We start from the raw sequence: 20938 nt of genomic DNA, 5'->3' as shown, positions 1-20938 counted from the left end.
TCCCATTTTTCTCCCCTTTATTACCCTCCACCCTGCACCACCACTTCCACCAGCATTCCCCCCCACCTTAGCTCATGTCCATGGGATGTGCATATAAGTTCTTTGGCTCCTCCATTTCCTATGCTGATCTTGAACTCCCCCTGTCTATTTTGTACCTACCATTTATGCTACTTATTCCCTGTACCTTTTCCCCCATTCTTCCCCCACCTCCTCCTGCTGACAAGCATCCATGTGATCTCCATTTCTGTAATTCTGTTCCTGTTCTGGTTGTTTGCTTAGTTTGGTTTTGTCTTTAGGTTCAATTGTTGATCGTTGTGAGTTAATTGTCATTTTACTGTTCATAGCTTTGATCAACTTTTTCTTAGATAAATCCCTTTAACATTTCATATAATAAGGGCTGGGTGATGATGAACTCCTTTAACTCGACCTTATCTGGGAAGTACTTTATCTGCCCTTCCATTCTAAATGATAGCTTTGCTGGATAGAGTAATCTTGGATGGAGGTCCTTGCATTTCATGACCAGGAATACTTCTTTCCAGCCCCTTCTTACCTGCAAGATTTCTTTTGAAAAATCAGCTGATAGCTTTATGGGAACTCCTTTGCAAGTAGCTGTCTCTTTTTCTCTTGCTGCTTTTAAGATTCTCTCCTTATTTTGCCCTGGCTGATGTAGCTCAGTGGATTTAATGAGGGCCTGTGAACCAAAGGATTGTGGTTCAATTCCCAGTCAGGGCACATGCCTGGGTTACAGGCCAGTTCCCACCAGGGAATGCACAAGAGGCAACCATACATTGATATATCTCTCCCTCTCTCCTTCCCTTTCCCCTCTAAATATAAGTAAATAAAATCTTTAAAAAAGGATTCTCTCCTTCTCTTTAATCTTGGGTAATGTAATTATGATGTACCTTTGTGTGTGCTTCCTTGGGTCCAACTTTTTTGGGACTCTGAGCTTCCTGGACTTCCTAGAAGTCTATTTCCTTTGCCAGATTGGGGAATTTCTCCTTCATTATTTGTTCAAATAAGTTTTCAATTTCTTGCTCTTCCTCTTCTCCTTCTCACATCCCTATGATCTGTATGTTGGAACATTTAAAGTTGTCCCAGGGTTTCCTAAGCCTCTCTTCATTTTTCTGAGTCCTTGTTTCTCCATTCTGTTCTGGTTGAATGTTTCCTTCTTCCTTCTGCTCCAAACCATTGATTTGAGTCCTGGTTTCTTTTCCATCACTGTTGGTGCCCTGTGCATTTTCCTGTATTTCACTTTTCATAGACTTCACTTTTTCCTCTAATTTGTGACCATATTCAGCCAATCCTGTGAGCCTCCTGATTACCAGTGTTTTTGTGCATCTGATAGGTTGGCTCTCTCTTTGTCGCTTAGTTGTATTTTTTCTGGAGATTTGGAGATCTCCCAAAAGGACACATGTGGAGATCTGTTCTTTCATTTGCCCCCCCACCTTTTTGTCTTGGTGGGCCTGTTACATAGTAAGGGGCACAGCCTAAGGTATTTGCCAGGGTGGGGCAACCCACTCTGCTGCACTGGGGAGCTCTATGTTGGGGAGGAGTCCAAGAGGGAACAATTCCACTTGCTCTACTCTTGCAGCATATCAATCACTTCCCTTGATACCCTGATACAAGCGAATTGGGCCCTTCTGGTGCTGATTTCTAGGTGGGTGGGCTTGTGTACATTCTAGGACTCTTTGGGTCTTTCCAGTGAACTCTCCTGTGAGGCTGGGAGTTTCTCTTGCCACTGCTACCCTCACAAGATTTTTCAGTCAGAGGTTTTCAGGCTTCATTTCCCCACATGGGAACACTTGGTTGTGCGATCTGTCTCCCTCCTGAGTTGTTTCTCTTCGCGGGAATGTGGGACCACCTTGTCCACCAGTTGCTGACTTTCCCACCTAGGTTCTCCAGCTGTGGCCTTGTGGTGAGTCTTCTCTACCTGACTACCCATCTGTGCCCCTCCTACTGATCTGGATGAATGTGTTTTCTTTAACTCCTTAGTTGTCGGACTTACATACAGTTTGATTTTCTGTTAGTTATGGTTGGGTTTTGTTTTTAAATTAGTTGTTGTCCTTCTTTTGGTTGTGTGAGAAGGCAGTATGTCTACCCACACCTCTATTTTGGCCAGAAGTTCTAATGTGGACTTCTTTACCAACTATATAGGCTGTGTTTCTATGGTTGTGGCCTTTGTAGCAATGATAAATCCTGAGTATAGAGGCTCAGGTCACCAGTTCAGTAGTCATGTTCTTGGAAAACTGTGACTGAAAATGTGAACATCTACTTGCCTTGTTGGTATTTATCATTTCACATCATCCTCAGTTTGCTTATCAGTGATGTGATGACTTCACTTTGGTTTCCGCTCTTTTTCCTCAAAATTAATAATTAAACATCCAACCTGAAGAAGTTTAATAGTCACAACTGCAAAAAAGATACAAACATCCTTCCTTCAAGAAATTTACCAGTTAAGGTGATTAATCTTTTTAGAAGAGTTTGTGGGGATTTACCTGGGTTGTACCAGGGTGGGTTCAGTCTTACAAGATGAGCCCTTCCTCTTCAAAATGTCTTCGCATGGGTGGGGAGGCACAAGGATGATAAATGTGTGTCAAAGCATAAACGTTTGGAGTCACATACTCTCAGAGCATTATCATTTGATTAATGCTTTTTTTTGTGAGCTACTGTAGGAGAGAGACAAAATTGCAACAGCCATGTGAAAAACTAACCACTTCTCTGGTTAAAAACTTTTTTTTTTTTTGAGAAAAAGATATGAAGTAGCAGAATTCAAATACTGATAAATACATCAACTGCTGCTAATAGAAATAATTACAGTCATAAAACAGGGTAGGTTTATTTTAAATTTAATTATATCCAAAGTAAATGACAGTAAGTCATGGGTGTCAAACTCATTTTCACTGGGGGCCACATCAGCCTGTGGGTTGCCTTCAATGGGCCGAATGTAATTTTAGGACTGTATAAGTGCAACTACTCCTTAACAGTTAAGTGAGAGCTCAGTACTGCTGCTGGGTAGAAACAAGGTGCTGGGTCAGATAAAACAAGGTGGAGGGCCGGGTTTGGCCCGAGGGCCTTGAGTTTGCCACCTCTGCAGTAAGTGTAATTTGTGACTATCATTATGTCTTCCCTTTGCCACGTGTCATGACTTTCTAAAACCTATTAAAACATTGTTTACAGACAGAAGTTTACATTTTAAGTAAGTGAGCTCAAGTTCTTGTAATAAAAACAGTTGTCTACCACCCAAAGTCATTTTTTTCTGTTGCAATGTATTTGACCTCCTTTATTCTTTATTAAAATACAGATGATGTATTATAGAGTTGTACACTTGAAACCTATATAATTTTGTTAACCAATGTCACTCCAATAAATTTAATACACCCCCAAACCCAATTGCCATCAAGAGGGTTGTTATTTCTGACTACTTAATGGAAGAAAATCATGACAGAAAAATCTGCTATTTAATTTTTGTAGGTACCATCATCTCAGTTCTTTAATCAGCCAACTAAATCTCTCTGTTAAATATACTAGTAATTAATCTAATTGTTTAAAATCCAGGAAGGAGAGAAAGAGCCTTAAGTAACCTGTTTAGTCAATTCAGTTTTCCCCCTTAGAAACCAATTATAACAATTTATTGAATATTCTTAAGCACTAACACTAGAAAGGAATCTTGCTAAGTACCGGAAGAGATTAAAATATGACATGGCTCATGGTACTTACTTCATATTTGTTCCCTTTAAATGGTTTTCCACTTTCAAGTATTTGAGAATGTGGGGCATACTCTTTTGATGAACATTATACTTGTCTACCACAGACAAATTTGGGAGATTTGAATTAAAGCCCAACTGTTGATATTCACAAATTTCATTCCAGCATTGTGCAGTTATAGCCTGGCCATCGCACACTTTGACCACATGTATTGCAGGAGAAGGTTCTAGTTCAGATTTCTTTTAGAATCCCACATCACCCCTAGACACTTGTTAGTATGCTCAGAATCTACACTTCCTGAGACAGTGTGGGTGACTGCAAACAGCATGATGAAGTCTGTGGCTGGTGATAAATCTGACTTCTGTCTTCATGAGCAGAGGTCTCATTTTAGGTGGCCCCATACAAAGATGCTGTGAACTTGAACCCAGCTTCACTGTGCTTAGCACATGGTCTGGCACAGAGGAGACACTCAATATGTGTTAGTTCTGCCACAGACTAAATACCCAGGCTTTGTGTCAAAGAAGTGTTTTTAGAGAGTACTGTGCTTCCTTATCTTTCCTCTAGGTAGTGTGTTATTGTCTCATGTTATACTTCTTTAAATAAATGTATTGCTTTAAGTCACCAGTGCCTTAAATGTCTTCTATATTTTCCCAGAAGTAATAGAGAAAATGATTTTTTAACATGGGGAGTTTGGTGAGTTGAAAAATAATTTAAATTCCTTATCTTTGGCATGACAGGCCCCCCCAGTCTGCTTCCTGGCTGCCTTCCCTCTCCCTGTAATAGGATCTCAGATGGTCGAGGCTTTGGGACCATTCCTATCAGATAACCTTGGGCAATTATTCGAGTCTAAAGTGAAAGTCTCCATTATATTTACCTTGCAATATTACTGCAGAAATTATGAGAAAGATTACACAAAAAGTAAGTATTACAGTGGCCCATAAATAGTAGATCTAAAGAAATTACAGCTTCTACTACTGCTGATATTATTGTCACTCTAATTATTACTATTGAGGCTGGAAGGATATACACTTCTGCTAAGCCATCCACTCAGTACAACACATCATGATAATGGAATATAGCAATGTTGCTCTGAGGCTTTGACATTTTTGAAACAGGTAAAACTTTGTATCAGCTGCTCTTTTGATAATTGGGAATTGACATCATCATATATTTGTTTTGTAGGTACACTATACAAAGCTCTTCATTAACCCACTGGTAACATCTTTTATTTTCTTTTACGCAATTAGAACTTTTCTGTGCCAAACAATTAGTCATGCTTTTATCATAAAGCAACCACTACCTAAAGTATTGATGTTCTCTAGAACTTCATTTTCCTTGCATTTTCATAGTTGTCATGGGAAATTAAGATCAGATCAGAGCCATAGCCTATAGGATAAGAATTACAGGATTCAGAAAACAGCACAGGATATTTTTCTTGTTGTCTGGACTGTTGACAGTTGCCATGCATTGCAGAATGACTTTGGGCTGAAAATGTTCTTGTTCCACAGATTTATTCATTTTATGATTGCCAGGATCATTGAAAGTAAATTTCAGATTGTACAAAAGGAAAATAACAAAGATACTATGTGGCAAGAATCTCTTGTATTTGACAGAAAATCTTGTTCTTTTGATTGATTCAGATCCTTGGGGAAAATGGAAGCGATAAACAACACCAACAACAACAAAAAAAACATCAAACAAGGATGCCAGAGGTGGATATTGTTGCATGAAACATTTACTTTGTTGATTATTTGCAAATTGTGTTCTAGTACTATAGTCTCATTTGTTAAAAGATATTGGAAAATAACACAATTCTAAGTTTTATAGAGTTTGACATTGTGGCATAATTCTCAATTACATTTATTTTTCTCTTCTTCCTTTCAGTAATAGAATCTTCCACATTCTAATTAGACACATAAACCCCATTCTTGAGGCTTTCTTGAAGGTAGGTATGTGATTAAATTATTGTCAGTGGGATGTGAGTTGCCCTGCATAAAGAGGCTGGTTGCTAGGTGTTTTCCTTCCCTCTTCCTGTGGTGTAATGGAGAAGGGATGCCGCAGATGAGAACACCATCCTGGGAAATCGTGGAGCCACAATGTGGAAGGATACATCAAAATAAGTGAATTTGACTCTATGAAAATTAGACCTTAACAAAAAAACTGGAAGAGACTAGGTTCCTAGAGGACCTTATGTAATAGAGTAAGTCCTTCCCACAACTTCTGCGTTCCTCTGGGAGTGAAGAGAAATAAAGAGAAATGTGCTTCAGTTCTGCTTGAGGCACTGTGTCTGGGGTAGCTGTACTGCAGCAGCTTGGGCCCTGCCCTAGTTACTAGAAATGTCCTAAAATTCCCACAGATGTTGTTTTCCCATTGGATGAAGGGCTTGTGAGACATAATACACGATAAAAGGTAAAAGGAAACTCACATCACAGGTATTTTTTAGCTTATGTGTCCTCAGCATCTGTCCTAGTTTTCATTTTTATTTCTTCTGTTGTTTGTTAAATGAAATTAAAATGGCTATGCTATGGCTATTATAACCTAGTATAAAAGTAGTAAAGTACTTGTAAGTTCTAAGTAAAATGACCATTATTGACTTGTTCTTGTAGATAAGTAGGACAACAGGGAAATATAGAAAGAACGACTTTTGCATGAAAAATTCAAGGTGCTACAGTATATAGAATAGAGAACAATGTGAACTGTGATAACATGAGTAAGGGGTGGTTTGTTTTGAGCATGGATGGCAGCTAACTTTACCCTTTGCTAAATAGATGACCCTCTATTTGAAAGGAAATAGGGAAGCTGTGGAGACCCCTATGAAACTCCTACTGACATATTTAGTCTGTGGTCTGTGTCTCTTCACTCAAACTCCAAGGTGTGTGGCTGCCATTTAGTCAAATTGGAAAGAGTTTAGCATCTGTCACCCAGGGTAGAGCTGAGGGAAAAGAAGCAGGTGTGACCGGTCATAGTAAGAATACAGCACAGACTTCCTTTTATGTCCAAGTGTGGCTATGTTTTTGTCGCACTGGTACTTTGGTACCTTTGGGATGGTAAATAGCACAATGAATCATTCAGAAAGAAACAAAAAGTATTGCTCTGTCTGGTATTGGGCTTTGCGTCAAAGAAGTGTTTTTGGAGAGGCTTGGAGAGTACTGTGCTTCCTTATCTTTCCTCTAGGTAGTGTGTTATTGTCTCATGTTATAGTTCTTTAAATAAATGTATTGCTTTAAGTCACCAGTGCCTTAAATGTCTTCTATATTTTCCCAGAAGTAATAGAGAAAATGATTTTTTAACATGGGGAGTTTGGTGAGTTGAAAAATAATTTAAATTCCTTATCTTTGGCATGACAGGCCCCCCAGGCTGCTTCCTGGCTGCCTTCCCTCTCCCTGTAATAGGATCTCAGATGGTCGAGGCACTGGGACCATCAGACTAGATTACAGTTTTTGGCTACAAAGCTTGATTCATCATTCCTTCAGATTCTTAGTAAATAAGACTGACCCTGTGACCTTCCCCACCATAATTTTATTTTTACCTCTATGAGAAGTTCTGGCTCTAGTTGATTGGGTGCAGAGGGCAATCCTGAGACCCTGAGATGCTTCTCCAAGAAAGAGGTGGTTTAGGAAGTAAGAGGCCATGCTATGTGCTCATTCTCAGCCTTGGCACCAGTGTGCCAGGCCATCTTTGGAGGGAGACCACAGTTCTGGGGCCCCAGCCCTTTCAGCTGTTGCCTTCTTTCTTAGGATTGTTAACAAGCATGCTAATTAGTGGCAATTTCCCTGGTGGTTTTTGTGATGTGGGGATTTGTCCACTAAGAAATGGCCTGGAACCACAAATTCATTTAAAATAGTCGATGCTACTGGATATAGAAATAACTCCTAGTCTGTTGATCCTAGCTGGTGACCAGTGACCAGGAGGTGAAATCTTGGGAACAGAGGCCTAGGTTTCTGACTCAGCAGAAACCACCGCCTGACATTTTTAGCCTCTTCGTTGGCTCTTTTCTACTGTAGAGACTATTCTTCCTACAGGTCAAATTTGACAAAATTTATCTACCAGATCATATTCTGAAGTGCACCAAGTGCTCCTCTGTTAATAAAATTGGCCTTATTTCTCATTATCCTTTTAAAAAATCTTCACCCAAGGGCATACTCATTGATTTTAGAGAGAGGGGAGGAGAGGGAGAGAGGGAGAGAGGGAGAGAGAGGGGGAGAAAAACATTAATGTGAGAGAGAAACATCAATCAGTGGCCTCCCATATGTTTACTGACCGGGGACTGAAACTGCAACTTAGGCATGTGCCCTAATTGGGAATGAAACCCACGACCTTTTGGTTCATGGGACAAGGCTCCAACCAACTGAGCCACACTGGCCAGGGCTCTTGTTACCCTTCTCATGCTCAAGAGTCATATAGCACATTTCTCTAAGGAATCCCCAGATTTGTATAATACTTGGACAAAATATCCAAGAAGAGGAGAAAAAGCTAGTGTCACAATAGATCAGCAGTTCTCAACTAGTAGTGTCTTTAATCCTAGGGTATGTTTGACAATGTCTGGAGACCTTTTTGGTTGTCACAACATGGGGAGACTGGGGTAGTGTGTGTGCTGCTGGCATCTAGTGGGTAGAATTCAGGGATGCTGCTAAATATCCACAATGCCTTGGATGGAGCCTCCACAACAAAGAATTATCCAGTGCCAAATGTCTGATGCAGAGGTGGAGAAGCCCTGGAATACATGAAAACAAGGTAGGATTTCATGTAGTTTATAGTTTGGGAAGTGGGTTCTAAAACTTTACTGAGCATCTGTTATGTATAAAAATGGTGCTATGCTTTATGACAGAATCTAAAAAGTAAAACTCATATTTATGAACATCAGAAGTTTTAAGTTTACTCAGAGAGTACGTATGCAGTGAAAAATTGTGCTGTTCACTTGCAAGGGAGGTTGGTACTTGTATTAGTTTGCTAGGGCTGCTGTAACAAAATACCACAGACTGGGTGGCTTTCGCAACAGATATTTATTTTCTCACAGTTCTGGGTGTTAGAAGTCCAAGGTCAAGGTGTCAGCAGAGTTGGCTTCCTTTGAGGTCCTTGTCTGTGACATGCAGATGGCTGGCTTCTCCCTGTGTCTTCAAAGGGTTTTCCTTTTGTGGCTGTCCCACCCTGATAACCTTATCTTAACATAATGACCTCTTTACAGATTGCATTTCCAGTACAGGTACATTCTGATATACTGGGGGTTAGGATTTCAACATATAAATTTGGGAGGCTGAAAGAGTATAGGCTGAATTTGTGTTGATTCAATTCAACCTATACTCTTTTGTTATACTCTTTCAGCCTATACTCTTTTGTTATAACTAAATAAGTAAAGATGGAAATAAAGAAGCAAAGGAACATGTTCCAAGACGTTATATAAGGGCTATTACACCAAGAAATAGTTAAATGCTAATTAAAAGGGAAAAAATGAGCCCAACGCACTTTAATTTTTGGGGGGTTTTCAAGTAGGAAAAGTAGTTAATTCAGAAGTGGTATTTTAGGAAATTATCCAGGATAAAGGCTAGATTACTTCCTACCCCAATACATTCATTCAATATATATTTATTGAGTTCCTGTTATCTACCTAGGTTATGTTAGTCTACTGGATAAATTTTTTTAAAGACTATTGCCTTTTGGAAACTCTCAGGCACATTTGTGTGTAGTGGATATGAGTGCAGTAGGAAGGCTGGTGGAGGATAAAGCAGGAGACCCTTCACTCCAAGAGATAAAGGGCAGTGTATCACTATTTATAGGACCAGATTCTAGGTCTTTGGATTTCAAGACTTGGAATACTTCTTTCCAGCTTCTTCTCGCCTGTAAGGTCTCTTTTGAGAAATCAGCTGACAGTCTGATGGGAACTCCTTTGTAGGTGACTGTCCCCTTATCTCTTGCTGCTTCTAAAATTATCTCCTTCATTTTAATTTTGGGTAATGTAATTATGATGTACCTTGGTGTGTTCCTCCTTGGGCCCACCTTCATTGGGACTCTCTGAGCTTCTCCGGACTTCCTGGAAGTCTATTTTCTTTGACAGTTTGGGGAAGTTCTCCTTCATTATTTGTTCAAATAAGTTTTCCACTTGTTGCTCTTCCCTTTCCCCTTCTGGTACCCCTATAATTAGGATGTTGAAGGAGTTAATTCAGATCTCCCAAAGATGTCCTGGAGATGTCCTGGAGGTTCCTAAGCCTCTCCTCATTTTTAAAAATTCTTGTTTCTTCATTCTTTTCTGGTTGGATATTTCTTTTTTCCCTCTGGTCCACTCCCTTGATGTGAGTCCCAGTTTCCTTCCCTTCACTGTTGGTTCACTGCACATTTTCCTTTATTTTACTTAGTGTAGCCTTCATTTTTTCATCTAATTTGCAACTAAAATCAACCAGTTCAGTGAGCATCCTGATCACCAGTATTTTGAACTGTGCCTCCAACAGGTTGGCTATCTCTTGGTCACTTAGAAGTATTGGCTCTGGGGCTTTCAGTTGTTCTTCTGCTTGAGCCATAATGTTTTGGTCTGTTCCCACCTGCTAAGTATGAGGGGTGAAAGCTTAGGTGTTCACCAGGGCAGGTCAACCCAGTCACTGGGTTGTGACTGGAGGTGGGGTCAGAGAGGGAGCGATGGCATTGGTTCCACTCTCTCTTGGATTTTGGTCCCCTCTGCCACTTCCCAGAAACAAATTGGGCCCTTCTGGTGCTGGTTCCCAGGTGTGTGGGCCTGTGCACCCTCCAGGACCCTGTGGGTCTCTCCAACAGACTCTCCTGTGAGTCTGGGAGCCTCTCCTGGCACCTCAACCCCCAGAAGTTTTTTCAATTGGTGCTTTTAAGCTTTATTTCCTGGTGCTGGGGCCCTGGGTTGCAAGGTCTGTCTCACTGTCTGTTTTTTCACCTGGTTTATCTGCACGTGGATGTATGACCACAGTCAGGCAGCTGCCTTGCACCCTCACTGGGTCTGCCCATTGCTACCCCTTGCCTGGGATCTGCCAACTGCCGCCTGTGCACCTGGGTTGGTCCAGCAGCCACCGCTTCTCCCTGTGGCGACCCCTCACTACTGGCCACCGACTCCTCCCCTCTTACCGGTCTAGATGAATGGTTCATTGTTGTTGGACTTTGGTACAGTTCAATTTTCCGTCTGTTTTGGTTGTGTTTTTGTTTCTAAATCTTTGTTGTATTTAATTTTGGTTGTGTGAGGAGGTACAGTATTTCTACCCATGCCTTCATCTTGGCTGGAAGTCTACATTTAATTCTTTTTTTATTAGTCCTGTGAGTGGTACAGGGTTAAGAACTTAATGTCCTCCCTTTACAGAAAAAAACAAAACAAAACAAAAAACTGTGAATGCGGAGGATATGGAGAGCTGTGTTAAGCATGTTTTGCCAGGAGTAATACAGCAAGGCAGTGATGGAGATACTTTCTAATAAACTCACCTTATCATCAATTAAAAGGCTACCATTTGACTGTTGGAGGAACAAGAAACACAGAAAGAAAGCCTGTTCTGCTGACTGGGATAGGTCCTAGGAATCAAGCCTGAAACAGACAAGACTTGCTAGAAAGTCCAAGGAAAAGAGTGTGCATTTAAAAAATAAACTGTTAAGAAACTGAAGAAAAGTACACCTATCTCAATTATTCAGCTAGATGAACGACGACAGAATGGACACAGCGCATAACCGTCGCCCAGGTGCAGCCATCGCCCCCGAGTAGCGATCGCTCAGACGAGGAAACAGAACTTTATGAGAGCCCCAGCTGCTCCATTTGTGTCCGACCATCTCCACCGCACTGCAGGTTGTCCTTTCCCTCCCTCTTGTAAACAACTTTATACGATTCTCTAGCCACTGATTGAGAAGGGAAGCACTTTGCTCAGGAGGCCCGGCTGAGGGTGGTGACAGAGGGCTTGGCATCCTCGAGGGATAGATGGAAGAACAGCAGAGGATTGAGAGAGTGGACACAGCCTTGTATATGCACAGCCTTTTATTCTAGGCAATGTCCTAGGACAGCTTAAGGTATTTTAAGGGGCAAGCAAGGAACTATTCGATATTTTCACTGTAGTGTTGATTTAGGGTCTCCCCCGAATTCTTGTCATCCGGACAGCCCTGTGGGAGTACATATACTGTCGTGGGGCAGTCAGCCGCTCAGGCTCGCAGCCTGTATAAAGGCTGTTCCTACCTGGGAGGAAGGAACCAGAGTGCGATGGCTGGGTTGGCCCAGAGCAGGGCAGTCCTAGCCCAGGTTATCCTTTCTGTCTCGAGGGTGAGAGTGCACAAGGCCCGGAGAGAGAGAAAGCGAACTGACTCTGCAGCCCTTGGGTGCCAGCTGCACTTTTTGCACTTGGTTTCAGCCAGGCTGTCGGCGGGCCGGAGCAAGGCCATAAGCCATGGCCCCTAGTACAACTGTGACTTTTAGATGATAAGAAGCCCCGCTTCTTGGTGCTGAGGTAGGCGCTTCGTGTCTCTGTTGAACAGAGGGTTAAATAAGTAAAGTCAAGGGGGAAACGCACGTGAGTTCCGAGGATATGGGTGTGTTGGCTTGCTTTGGCGGAGCTGGGAAAGAGGAGTGTGGAGCAGGGAGGGGAGGTGGGATCGAATTTATACCAAGAGGTGGGAGATAAAGTAGGCAAAGGAGTTGCCGCAGACTGTCGAAGGCCTTGACACTGGAAAGAATTTTAACAGTACTTTGTAGGTTATTAACTGTAGTTAGATTGTGAGAAGAGCTGCGATACGGCTGTATGCAATGAAGACTGTGGAGGTGGTGGGCACAGGGGACCGAGGAGGACTGCAGGGAAGAATGGAGCAGAAAGGGCAGGAGACCATTGAAGGGCTCTGGTGATGCGTGGCTGGAAGAGTGTGGCGGAGCAAAGCAGTGGACAGATTCCAGAGATGCTGAAGGAACCTGGATGGGACTCAAAGCAATACTGAGACCTAGAGTCAGACTGCAGAGAAGGGCAGGATTGGGGACTTCTGACAGGAAAAGCCCGGGGAAAACCTTTTTCCCTCTTCCTTTTGGGTCTTAATAAATACAGAACTGAGCTAATTGTACTCTTCCATTTATAATCACCATTATCATTGGTTCTTGTAAAGTCCTCACTTATTTTATCTGTTCATTACTTATTTGTTCATTCCTTCCTACCCCCAGCTTTACTGAGCTATAACTGACACATAACATTGTGTATAGTTAAGGTATATAGCACGATGATTTGATATATGCATATATCATGCAGTGATTATAACAGTTAGGTTAGTTGACATATCCATCTCCTTTCATAGTTTTTGTGTGTGTGGTTAGAAGATTGAACATTTACTCTCTAACCAACTTTGAAGAATATAATGCATTGTTCTTAACTACAGTCACTGTGCTGTACATCACAGTCCTAGAACATGCTCGTTGTGTAACTGGAAGTTTGTAGTCTTTGACAGCATCTCCCAGCAGATCCCAGTTCCCAGCAGAAAGGAGGTTCCCAGCAGGGGATGCATGAGAGGCAACCATGCATTGATATTTCTCTCCTTCTCTCCTTCCTTTCCTCTCTAAAGATAAATAAATAAAATCTTAAAAAAAATGCCATCCATGTTGTCACATGTTCTTTTTTATGGCTGTTGGTACCCAATGTATACCAAATCTTTATCCATTCATCCATCAACAGATGCTTAGGTTGTTTCCATGTCTTGGCCTTTGTGAATAATGCAGAGTGGTGTAGTTATCTCTTCAAAATCCCAGTTTCTTTTTCTTTAGATATTTACCCAGGAGTGAGATTGCTTTACTCATTTCTTTCCAAAAAAGAGATGGAAGAGTGCAATGAACTTCCTGTACCCAGCTTCAACTACCATTAGCCAGTCCTACCCCATGCACATGCCACCCATTTCCACATGCATCTGTACAAAATAATGTAACCACAATATCCTCAGCAATAACTTAAAAAGAACAATCTTTCCTTAATGTCATTGAATGAATAGTCAGTGCTCAAATTTCCAGTTCTCTCATAAATATTATTTCTTTTCACAGTTTGTTTATATAAATCAGGATTTAAATAGGACCCATTCATAAATGAGAGGCTGACATTTTTAAAGTCTCTTTTAATCATGTGACTCTCACTGAATCTGTTTTTCCCTGTCTTGTCATTTATTTGTTGAGGAACCAGGTTGTTTGTCCCATAGAATTTACCACAGTGTGATTTAGCTGATTGTATCACTGTGGTGTGGTTAAAAAAGGTACCCTGTATTCTAGTTCCTATGTATTAGTAGCTGAATCTAATGACTTGCTCAAATTCATTTAGTTTAGTTTATTTTGACAAGACTGTTTCATGGTTTGTCTTGTATTCTTCCATCAAGATGCACATAATATTTGCCATGTGTGAGTGTGTGTGTGTGATATTAGCAGCCATTGATGACCACAGCCTAAGATCCTCTTAGCTTGTTAGTGTCCAGGCATACCTTGGAGATACTGGGGTTTGGTTTCAGACCACTGCAATAAAGTAAGTTGTAATATTTTTCTTTTTTATAATTTTATTTATTTCTTTATTTTCAGAGAGAGGGGAAAGGAAGGAGAAGGACAGGGAGAGAAACATTAATGTGCAAGGGAAACATTGATTGGTTGCCTCTCACGTGTCCCTAACTGGGGACATGGCCCAAAATCCAGACATGTGTCCTGCCTGGGAATCGAACCAGTGACCTTTTACTTTGTGGGACAACACCCAACCATCTGAGCCATGCCAGCCAGGACAAATCATAATCTTTTTGCTGATGATGGTTCTGCCTTCAACATGTAAAAACAAACAAACAAAAAATGCAACATCTGTGACTTGCAATAAAGTGCAATAAGGTATGTCTGTATTAGTTATCTAGTGATGTGTAACACAATTGTTACAAGCTTAGTGGTTTGTGACAAAATAAAGTAATTACTTCACAGTCAGAAATCCAGGCAAAAGTTAGCTAAACCTCAGCTTCAGGGTCTCTCAGAAATCTACAAAGTGTTGGCCAGGCTGAGATGCCATCTGAGGCTTGACTAGGAAAAGATCTGCTTCCAAGCTTATATGGCTATTGGCAGGATTCGGGTTCCTTGGGTTGCCTGACAGAGGGTCTCAGTTCCTTTCTGGTTGTTGGGGGAAGCTACACTTAGTTCCTTGCCATCTGGGCCTCTCCATATAGCAGCTTATTTCATCAAAGCCAGCAAGAGAGACAGACAGTCAATAGAGAGAATCTGCTGGCAAAATGAAAGTCCAGTCTTAATGTAATGTAATCACAGAGGAGACATTCCATCACCTTTACCATATTCCATTGGTTAGAAGCAAGTCACACGTCCTCAAGGGGAAGAGATAACATGAGGGCATGAGTACCAGGGATAACGAGGCTCTCCGGGTCTGCCATGATTAGGGGTTGCAAAAGGGTGATGTGCTAATTCTAGCCTTCCTTGTTTGTTTATTGGCTGGAACACTTATATAACAGGAAACTTCTCCTGATATATTATTTATCTGTAAGATAAATTCATGGAAGAAAGAATAAATGCTTGATTCTTTATATTTACTAGTTTTCAAAACTAATAAGTTGATTCCCTTGCATTCTCTAATGGTGGGCAATTATGTGGGCATGTATTGTTGATTTTGTAAATAGTNTCCAGGAAGCTCAGAGAGTGCCAAAGAAGTTGGACCCAAGAAGGAACACACCAAGGCACATCATAATTACATTAGCCAAGACTAAAATGAAGGAGAGAATCCTAGAAGCAGCAAGGGATAAGGGGACAGTCACCTACAAAGGAGTACCCATCAGACTGTCAGCGGATTTCTCAAAAGAGACCTTACAGGCAAGAAGGGGCTGGAAAGAAGTATTCCAAGTCATGAAATCCAAAGACCTACAGCCAAGATTGCTTTATCCAGCAAAACTTTCATTTAGAATGGAAGGACAGATAAAGTGCTTCTCAGATAAGGTCAAGTTCAAGGAGTTCATCATCACCAAGCCCTTATTATATGAAATGCTAAAGGGACTTATATAAGAAAGAGATGATGAAAAATATTAACAGTGAAAGGACAACAAACACACAGTTATTAACAACCACACCTAAAACAAAAGCAAACCAAGAGGACAGCTAGATCAGGAGTGGAACTATAGAAATGAAGAACACATGGAGGGTTAGAAACAGGGGGGTGGGAGGGGGAGAAGGGGAGAGAAGGCACAGAAAATAGCATAGATGGTAGGTGGAAAATAGATGGGGGGGAGGGCGAGAATAGTGGGGGAAATATAGAATCCAAAGAACTTGAGACACGTGGTTATAAACTAAGGGGGGGGAGAATAGTGGGGGAGGGAGGGTGTGGGTGGAGGGGAATGAAGGGGGGAATAGAACAACTGTAATGGTATAATCAATAAAATATATTTTAAAAAGAAAAAAAAGAAATGGTAACCCTTTGGTTTGTGGGCTGGCACTCAATCCATTGAGCCACACCAGCCAAGGGCTTTTTTCCCAAAGATTTTATTTATTTAAGCATTTTCTAATCTAGACACTTGTCACATGGTAAATAAACTATTTAAATTCTATTGAGGACAAGGGAAGGAATGGGGAAGAGACAGGGGAAACAACTTCACTTCTTTAGGAAGGGGTGATAGGGGCATCTTGCCTTATTCACCAGCTCAGCATCTCATTGTACAAATATGGAATCTGATATCCAGAGGTGAAGCCATTTATCCAAGGGTTATTTCATGGGTGGCCTGCTGGGTTAGTGTGCTGACTCCCAAGTGTGGTTTGGGGGAAACTGGGGGGACACCTATGCAAAAGTAGAGAGAGAGGAGCAGGTGGCTAAAGATGAACAGCTTGGGCCATGTCAATCAATATTCAGGAGCCAGAAAAGGAGACAAACATATGGATGGGAGGGTTAGTCTATTGTCATCTCATGGAGAGCATGAATACTTTACAAGCAGATAATTTAGTCTTTACCACAAGTCTTATAAAGTAGGGATTATCATTTCTCTTTTTATAGATGTGGAAATAGAGGCCTGGAGTTTTTAAGCAACTTCCCCAATGGTTTGCAGTTAAAACGTGTCAGAGTGCAATTCATATCCAGGTCTGTTGATGTCAAAATCTTTGCTTTTAACTCTCATTGTCTCTCTCTCTCTCAGAGGGTTTCAAGGTCAGCGTGGTTAATAGGGCCCAATTCTGAAGAGAGGTCAAGGAAAGTGAGGAGAGGAAGTGGTTTCAGAAATTGTGGTCTTAAGTGGAAAAAGTCCTTCACCAGTTTCCTCAGGCTGCAGCTGAGTGGGGCGGGTGGAGGTCACATCTGCTGATTCTGGGAGCCTCTAAGGCAAGTAGAAATACTGAAGTCATTTGGGACCACAGGCAAGTGGAAATACATAGTTGGATCTTGAAGCCTTAAATTAGATGCAGTTTCAAACAGAATTTTTCTGGCTTAATCACAAAGTTAAGGAAACCATGAGTGACCAATATGAAAATGGCTTTTGCTCAAGTTCATAAAAATAAAATAGACAATAAAATAAAGAATATTTCAATGGTGTTGATGATAGCTTAATCACAAAGTTAAAGAAACCATAAATAACCAGCCTGAACAAGGCGTTTGCCCAAGTACAGACAATAAAATCAAGAATATTTAAATAGTATTGATGAAAGAACTGCCGGGAGGGAAGATGCAGAAATGCATCAAAGCTGTCTGCGAGTGCCTGTGTCAGCAGAATGCCAGAGGGAGGCAAGGAGCATTTACTTTGTCTAACTTGAAAGGCCACTGAAAAATTAATGTTTTGGGTAGCAAGGAGAAACAAATTACCAATGGGCTTTTCTACCTGCAGTATCTTCTTTGGAAATGGACATTTTAATTTGGCCATCTTAAATAGCAGATTTTTTTTCCCTCTCAAACAGCATTTTAATGAGGAGAGGTTCCAAAAAATACAGAGATTATAATTCAAATGGCAGAGTGCCAGGCAAGTTGCCTTTTGGGTTTCAAAAACACCAGTATTTCATGACTGTGGGGAGACCCAGGCAGGGTTTGCAGGAGAGGCTCTTTATTGTAGCCAGGTGTGAGCTGTCTCCTCTTCCTGACTGGAAGGCTGGGTCTTGAGGAAAGTTTCCTGTGGTGGTTGTGCATTTCTGGCCCACATCCCTGATGCACCAGAGTCTTCCCCTTTCCTCCTGCAATCTCTTGCTTTTTCTTCCTACCCCTCTTTCTTTCCCCTTACCCTTTCCTTCCTGTGATGGGCTTAATGTTTGTGCTTCCTCCCAAATTTCTATATGAGGCCCTAATCCCCAGGTGTTGGTGTTGGCGGGGTCCAGGGGAGGCCTTTGAGAGTGATTTGATTTGCATGAGGTCACAGAGTGGAGCCCCATGGTGGCATTGGTGCTCAAAGGAATGAAGAATCCAGAGCTCCCTCTCGGCCGGCCATGTAAGCATACAGTGAGAAGGTGGCTGTCTACAAGTCAGGCAGTGTGTTCTCATTAGAACCTGACTATACTGGCACCCTAATCTTAAACTTTCAACCTCCAGAACTGTGAGAAATGTGGTTTTTTTTTTTAAGCCACCAGTCTATGGTACTTATTACACATAGTAGCCTGAGCAGACTATGATATTTCCTTTCTCAAGTCTACCTACTTCTTGAGCAAGTCCACTCAGCAAGCTATACTCAAAATGCTTTAAAAATTATTCATAATTCCAAAATTTGGCTTACCATATTTGACCTATAGGGTATTGTTTTTGTTCAATGTGGCCGCCATAGAACTTCTTTGACCCAGGAATGAGCATTCCTGTTTACCCTTAACTGAGAAGAGGCAGCTTTGGTAAACTTTTGCTGGAAAATTTCTTCTTTTGCAAAATAGAATGACGGTGCCTGCCTCACCACTAGCTTGTAAGACATAAATTAAATATATGAAAATCTTGAGCTCAGTGCCTACCTCATGGAAACTGCTTGGTAAGTATTTGTTACTTTGAATATAAAAGCAGGGTGGCTGATTTCTTACACCCTCAAAAACAAAGGAGGACTCATCCCTTCCTTGAAAGAGAAAAAGTGCAAACATTCTAAAAGAGAGGTAGAGAAGTCAGAGAATGGAACTCAGAGATCTGTCCTCTCAGCCAGCTGTTTTGAAGTTGATGAAGGTTGGTATTGGGAAACTCTTGGAGTCTGAAGAAGCCTTGAGAGAAGCCAAGGATAATTCCAGCTACCAGATGGTGGCATTTCATTATGGACATTAAACTGGTCAGCACCCCAGGTCACCTGGGGAGACTCTGTGGAAGCACCTGCAGGGATCAGTGTTTGTAGTCAATCTGTACTTCAACCAACTCCCATCAAGTTAACCATGCCAAAGGTCCCTGGTGACCGCCACATTGTCAAATCCAACATGTGCTTCTTGGTTCTTGCTTTACTTGATCTCTGGAGTATCTGATATTGATGAACTCCTCCTTCTGAAGTCTCTCTTTTTTAAAAAAAATATTTTATTTATTTATCTTTAGAAGGGAAGGGAAGGAGAGGAATATCAATGTATGGTTGCGTCTCATGAGTCCCCTGCTGGGAACTGGCCTGCAACCCAGGTATGTGCCCTGACTGGGAATCTAACCACGATCGTGTGGTTCACAGGCCCGAGCTCAATCCACTGAGCTACACCAGCCAGGGCTGAAGTCTCTTTTTAATGGCTATGTGACAAAACTGATCTTATCTTTCTCAAGGTCCTTTGTCATTCCCTCTTCCTCTTTGTGCTGTTCAAAAGTTGGTGTTTCCAAGGATTTGATGCTTACCTTTTCCAATCCTTCTAGACAACTCGATCAGTATCCTCCCTTCTAATTAGTACTCATATAAAGATGATGCCCAGCATAAAACTCTGCTAATCTTCAGGATGTCCTTGTAGCTTAGCTTGCTCTAGTTGACCAGCATGGCCATCAGGCCCCCCTCTTGCATGTCTTTGCACTGCCTCTTCTCTGTAGCCCCATTCCTGGCCTGTCTTAGCTTAGCCCCACCCTCTCTCTGAAAGAACAATGGATGCCCTGCCATCGATTTCATTCTCTCTACTCCTTTTGCCAAGAAAAAACACTTTCTAAACTACATGAGTTTAAAAAAAATCAACCTGATAGATTGTCTCTTCATACATGAATTTAATATGTTGATATTTATAATTATCATATTTGGACTTACTGCTAACATCTTAAAAGAATATATTTTTATTTTCCTCTGACTTCTCCTTTCTCTCCATTGTTTTGGAAACTATTTCATTTTTTGGTAAATCACCCATAAACTTTTAGTATGCCTGTACATTTTAACAACATCTAAAATTAGCTAACATCTCTGCCCTGCTCCTAGACAAGGACATTATCATATTTTAATCCTCCTGTATTCTCCCTCTTCTACCTTCCTTATTTTTGTCATCTAGAATTTTAAATACAGTGTTCTTTCCCCCCAAGAGTTAATAGTTAAATTAACAACATAATGTATCAGTTTCTTTGCTCACCATTTAAAAAAGCTTTCTACTTCTTCCCTGTATTTCTTTTTCCTCCTGTGGAACTATTTAATATTTTTCTTTTTGAGTATCTATAGACACAAAAAGCTCTTAGACTTTGTATGTCTAAAAATATCTGTCACTTCCTTTTCCATTTTAAAATTTCTGATTAAAATTTTTTACTCAGTATAATAGACCTATATTAGTTTCAGGTGTACAACATAATGATTTGATATTTGTATAACTTGTGAAATGTTTACCACAATAAGTCTAGTTAACATCCATCACCTTACATAGTTACAAAAACGTTTTTTTCTTGTGTTGAGAACTCTTAAAATCTTCTCTTAGCAACTTTCAAGTACGCAATACAGCATCATTAACTATAGGAACCATGCTGGCATTACTTCCCCAATACTAACTTTATAACTGGAAATTTATACCTTTGACCCTTTCCCCATCCCACTTCTGGAGACCACAAATCTGTTCTCTGAGCTTTTGTTTGTTTTAGATTTCATACGTAAGTGAGATCATATGGTATTTATTTTTCTCTGTGTGGCTTATTTCACCTAGCATAATGCCCTCAAAGTCCGTCCAAGAAAAGATGTTATTCCTTTTTTATGGCTGAATTACACAGTGATCCTTTCATATCCATGGGTTTTGCATCTGAGGATTCAACCAACCTTGGATCAAAAACAATATTTTTGATCCAAGGTTGGGAATCTTCAGATATGGAGGGCTGACTATATGCATTGTTTTATGATATTTTATGGAAGAGTTTTGAGCTTCTGTGAACATTAATATCCATGTCAGGTCCTGAAACAAAAC

Source organism: Sturnira hondurensis, unplaced genomic scaffold (genome assembly GCF_014824575.4).
Source record: "Sturnira hondurensis isolate 20B ecotype Veracruz unplaced genomic scaffold, ASM1482457v3 Scaffold0001074, whole genome shotgun sequence".
NCBI lineage: Eukaryota > Metazoa > Chordata > Mammalia > Chiroptera > Phyllostomidae > Sturnira > Sturnira hondurensis.
This window is presented reverse-complemented; position numbering follows the sequence as displayed.